The sequence below is a fragment of the Momordica charantia genome, unplaced genomic scaffold (genome assembly GCF_013281855.1).
Source record: "Momordica charantia cultivar OHB3-1 unplaced genomic scaffold, Mcharantia_2.0 BLBB01000036.1, whole genome shotgun sequence".
Lineage (NCBI taxonomy): Eukaryota > Viridiplantae > Streptophyta > Magnoliopsida > Cucurbitales > Cucurbitaceae > Momordica > Momordica charantia.
The window spans coordinates 43610-49074 of record NW_028275192.1 but is presented as its reverse complement, the minus strand read 5'-3'; the positions used below and the strand labels follow the sequence as shown (position 1 = coordinate 49074).

The following is a 5465-nucleotide window of genomic DNA, read 5'->3' as shown; positions in this document are numbered from 1 at the left end:
TCAAATTCTTAAGTCCAAATCTAAACTTATTGTCAATCACCATAATCTGATAATCGTCAGTAAGGGTACTTTTCCTTCTCTCAAGTAATGCCCTTGCTCAGGTAAAGTTTTTTTTTCCTTCCATCGAAGAGCATATCTGAAGGTATGCATTATTTTATGTCCAAGAATCTCCTGAGTCACCCTCTTGGCATCTAAACTACAATTCTTGATAGTTAAACTAAGATTAAGATATTAATGTCTAAGGTACCAGGGAGTTTTAAACCCATGACAGCACAATACACTACCAGGTTGAAGCTTGGCTTGTGAACCAAAGAATATCTTTAAGCTATAGGGTCAACTAAAATTATATCTATCTAATAAATCAAGAAAGCATATACAGAACCAGGTTGAAGCTCGGCTTGTAAACCATAGCATCTGCTTAAGTTATAGGTTCCTTAACTAAATCATATCTATCCAATATATCAAGACAACACAATCTTGAAACTAGCTTAACTCTTAAACATGCAGACAAAAATCAGATTTATTCCTTACTAAGAAGTTGCTACTATTTCTGTTAGTTTTACTACAAAATGCATTCATGATACTTCATATCTCTAAAGGTTACGTTCATCAACAAATAAAAAACACATTTATTTAAATGCAATGCATGAAACAAGGGATGAGCTTTTGCTAGAGACCTGTACATTAGTCTCTCAATAAAATCTTCTTCTTTCATTCTTAGAAGAGATTGTCGAGTTTCTTCTCCTAACGCTGACCAGAAATCAACCAATGTATCACAAGAAAGCCTAGCAGTGTGCAAGGCACATGTTTCCCTTGTTCCATGTCCCCTGCCAAACCTGCCGTCCCTTGACTTATCCAACCTCGACCTCCCCCACCACATGCATCAGGATAAAGCAATTCACGTTCTCGCTCCCTAGCACGGGCACTATCAAAGACCTGCTTCAAGGCAAATCTTAGCCATTAAAAAAGATGATCTACTACAGAGTGCATAATGACTAAGAAAACCCAAAAAAAAAAGTGCACTTACATTTTGGAGACCAAGGAAAGACTTTGAACACAAATAGCAATCCAGAAGTGTCAGCAAGCCATCACGGGTTGTGGTTAAACCACCCCAAGGATGGACAGATGGATCTTGAATTTCATCTTGAAATCCATTAACTGATAATGATCCATCACATGTATGATTTTTGAAACCCCTAATCTGTTGCAGGAATGATTCACACATGTTTTCCTTGTTGTAAAGACTTCCCATATATGACAATCTGCAAAAATCCTTCAAGCAGCAAACCATTACATCTAGAGCAGTACATATTCTTACGAGCCTGCTCAAACAGGGTTTGCTTGTCGATTCTCAGGAGTTTCTGCCTAGTGTGGGGCGGCAGCTCACTCCAGAACTACATTGAGAGCAAACACAATTTTATTAGCCAATGGTCAGTTCACCCGTAAGTTCCAAGTAATGCTGGAATTAGATCATACTTATCCCAATTAACGATTCAAGGTCATAACTAAACGATATGATTGCAATGAAGATTTGGAGTTCATAGAGAGCAGATACACGTAGAGGAAATATGGAAATTCAGCATAACGTTTTTGAGTAAAAAATAAAAAAGTCTACAGTGTCAAACTCACACATCTAAAATGCTAGACACTCCTCCGGTAAATTACATCGGCGGCAGTATTAAATCCAGACTTGTATGAAGTATAATTCCGGCAAAAAGCCAGAGCAGAAAAGTGATCTACTGTAGTGGCAATTATTCCCAGAAAAATAATGAGAATGAGAACTCGAATTAAATCTTCCGGAAAGGAAAGAAACAAATACCTTCTGGAGCTGATTGTAGCTAACATCGTCGCGTTGCTGGGACCAAAATCCATTGGGCGAGAGCGAGTATATAGCCGATGACCCACCATTTAATTGGTCATTTTCTGTGTTAACCCGGCATCCTTTCAAGCTCTCGTAGTTACATTTCTCAATTCTTCCATTGCCTCATAACCCACCGAAATCAACCCAATCTGATCGGCAAACAAAAACGAGCCGAAATAGATAGTATCTCAGAATTACAATCGCAATAGGTAATCAGAACAAAACAACAGATCGTCGGCGGATCGAAATAAGTCCGTCCAGAAGCAAATCTGATCAGGATTATATGGAATTGGATTGGATTCGATTGGAGTAGATTGGAGTAGCATAATATAGAGGGAATTGAAGGGGTAACAATCAGAAGATTCAGAAGGAGAGAAAACGGATGTAGGGGTTTCTGGTTGATGACGATGAGATTTGGCTGCTGCGTTTATATTGCTAGCTAAGAGAGAGAGAAGAATTGAGGCTGGGTAATGGTTAAAAGAGAGAGAGAAAGGAGAAACAAAACAACTGTTATATTATACAAATCACTAATTAACCGAATCATGAAATTTGTGTTAAATTATGGTGTCTGTTTAATTTGTAAATTTTTCGTTTTTTTATATATATTGGTAACATCTCTCAGTTCTTGGGACGTAAGCTTTATGACGTAGGATCTTTACTTTGTGCTAATGAAAAGTTTACGGGTGTAGATTTGAACTTTCAATCTTTTAGTCGAGAATGTTGTTTTAATCAATTGAATTATGTATAAATTGGCAGGTTGTGAATAGATTAAATATGAATGATCGAGCTAATGGGATGGTCGAGTGTAAAAGATGAGTTGTTTTTGGAGCTCAATGCTCCAATATTGTTTGCCACATGTTGTCATGTCATGCTGGGTAATTTGTCAACGTCGGGGCTCCGATCAATGTATCACGTTAACATTAAACTAACGAAGTCAAGGACAAAAACTTGTTAAAAATAAAATTGAAAGTTCTCCATATAAGCATAGTTTAGTGGTTAAGTTCTTTGTATTTAAGGATGAACACATCTTCACAATGATATGATATTGTCTATTTTTGACATGGCCCTCATAGATTTGCAACCAAAAGGCCTCGTACCATCTCACATTCCCAACAACCCTTCAGGCCAACTCCTTTTCTTGTATAACATCCAAGGATTCTACCGACATGGCTAAATCAAGGGCATGGCTCTGATACCACTTGTTGGGTCAATGGTAACCCTCACACATCTCCACAAAGGTCATATTTTCCACTTTGGGCTTAAGCCCTCATGGATTTGCTTTTGGTTTTAAAAAAAATAAAAAATTCATACCAATGGATCTCTTACTCATATACTCATGATTTTCTCATTATCTAGCCAATGTGCATCAGTTCAAACATTCACACCATATTCGTGCTATGATATTTTCCAAAAAAAAAAAAAAAAAAGTTTAAGGATGTAGTTAAAATTTAAGTACAATTGTCAAAATTGGCATCAAAGTCAAAATTAAGGACCAATTTGTATTCGACCTTATAATTTTCATTTAACTTTATCTTTTATCTCTTAATTGAAATGTATAAAATATATTGTTTCTATTAACCAAGCATAATAGAAAACGCAACAAGCTATTTATATTTGAATTTCAAAATAAGTAATAGATATCGAATAAAAATCTCAATATTTCTTCATATATTCAATCTAAACAATACCTAAAACTTAGATTCAAATTCATGATTTTTTAATGATATTATTATGTTAAATTATGAAACTCAATTTGCCACATTCACGCTACGTTGGATTTTTAGCTCTCCTATCTATTAATAAGTCTTGTATGCTTCTTGACCTTAGAAATACAAGATAATACAAAACATCATATAAGCAAGACTAATGGTATAAGAAAATCCAAAACCATGCCCAAAAATTTCTCTAAAGTGAGAGTATAATGAGGAGTAGGCAACCAATTGATCATATAACAAAGCTTGTGAAAGGATAAGTACTTGAAAGTAAGGTCATGGACTGTGAAACAATTTTTAGCATGCTAAGAATCATCAAGCAATAATTTAAAGGCAAGAAGGTCCATAGTTAAAGAGATGTCATAGGTAGGAAAAAGTAAAAAGCCATACAAAATGGTTGGCTATGACTTTGGGTGAGAATTCATAGACATGACCCATCACAAAGACTTTTTGAAAAAAATGATTTTCTTAGTCAACAGCACCTATGGAAACTAAAACTAGCATAAAGTTCAAGTATAATCCTCCTAAAACTAGCATAAAGTTCAAGTATAATCCTCAAGACAAACATAGGCCTTCCTTTCAAGGTAAAAGTAATTGAGTCTTCCCTTAAGGTAAGAAACTTTAACGACTTTAAACGATTGATCAAAGTTGAAGCAAAAGTCTCAGAGCCTTCGTACTCACAATCGAGGTGAATACTAGTGCAAGTGTACACTATATTCATCCGTTGTAGTAGGTAGAATCCACATGGACTTAGTGTTAAATTTCAAGCTTATGCTGCAAGAGTACCAAATGTGCAAACAATAAAATGAAGATATTAGTGCTAAGAACCGTAAATCAATTAACATAGACCACTGCAGTAAATGACCCCAAGAAATAAATACAACCTACGAATGTTGGGGCAAGAAAAGCTCTAGCACAAAGAACAGAGTAAGGGAGTACATATATGGGTTAAGGCGGGGGAGATTTCCTACATTCACTCACTTTCAACCTATACTCTAGCATAACATTACTACTGCTGCTCAACTCGACATGGTTACCTTCAAGAAACTAAAAAATAATATCTACAACTTTCATGGCTAAATACCCAAGCATAAAGAACGGGCAGACTTTGTCCCTAAGCATCCATAAATCTACTAGAAAAAAGTTATCTAACCACAAATAGAACCAAACACACTACCTATACACCATTCCGAGTCATGCAAGAGCAAACAAACTGATAAATGTGACTAACAAAGATCAGTAAGATGAAAATATTATAACAACTCTATTAACAACAACAAAAATAGACTAGAAGCCCTCTGTTCACAAGCTATAGCAAAGGATCTCCCTCGAAAACAGGGTTTAGTTCATGGATAAGGGGAAGAATACAATGAGTAAAGAAAAGAAACAACTAATTTCGTGAAAGAGTGCTTTTAAACCCGTCGAAGCCTCCAGCTCAATGAAGAAACTAGCAGCTCCAACTTCTTATCAACCGCTCTTCCTCGAAATGGGTGCACAATATTTGGGTTTCAACTCCTTTTTTGCTTCAACACTAAATTTGGAGTAAATTCCTCTCTTGGATCTATTCCTTTATTGGGGATTGATAATGAGACAACCACATGTTGTTGCTTTTATAGCTTCCAAAAATTATGGCAAAACCTGATAAAACGTGTGTATTACGGACATCAGTAAAAATCCAGCATAAAACTTGTTACTGCACTGTCTAGGAATTTATGCAGCAAGCGATGCTCCAACATTGGGGGGCTCTAGCATCTGAAAGCCCTAGTAATTACTTCTACTTCTCAGCTTTGCTTTCAATACTTCCAGATTTTGTAAAATCAATTAAAAAACAATAGAGATGAGTTCAGACTTCTCCAAAATTAACAAAGCATGGAGCTTTTATAGCTAGAATT

General features: G+C 35.8%; 1 long non-coding RNA gene across 1 annotated transcript; it reads right to left on the bottom strand.

Moving 5' to 3' along the window:
- Positions 1–526: 526 nt before the first annotated feature.
- On the bottom strand, positions 527–1965 carry LOC148207888 (uncharacterized). Its single transcript, XR_015787601.1, has 3 exons — positions 1820–1965; positions 1028–1394; positions 527–936 (listed from the first exon to the last, which is right to left on the bottom strand). It is a non-coding gene; the product is annotated as an uncharacterized LOC148207888 (long non-coding RNA).
- Between the last annotated feature and the right edge of the window lie 3500 nt (positions 1966–5465).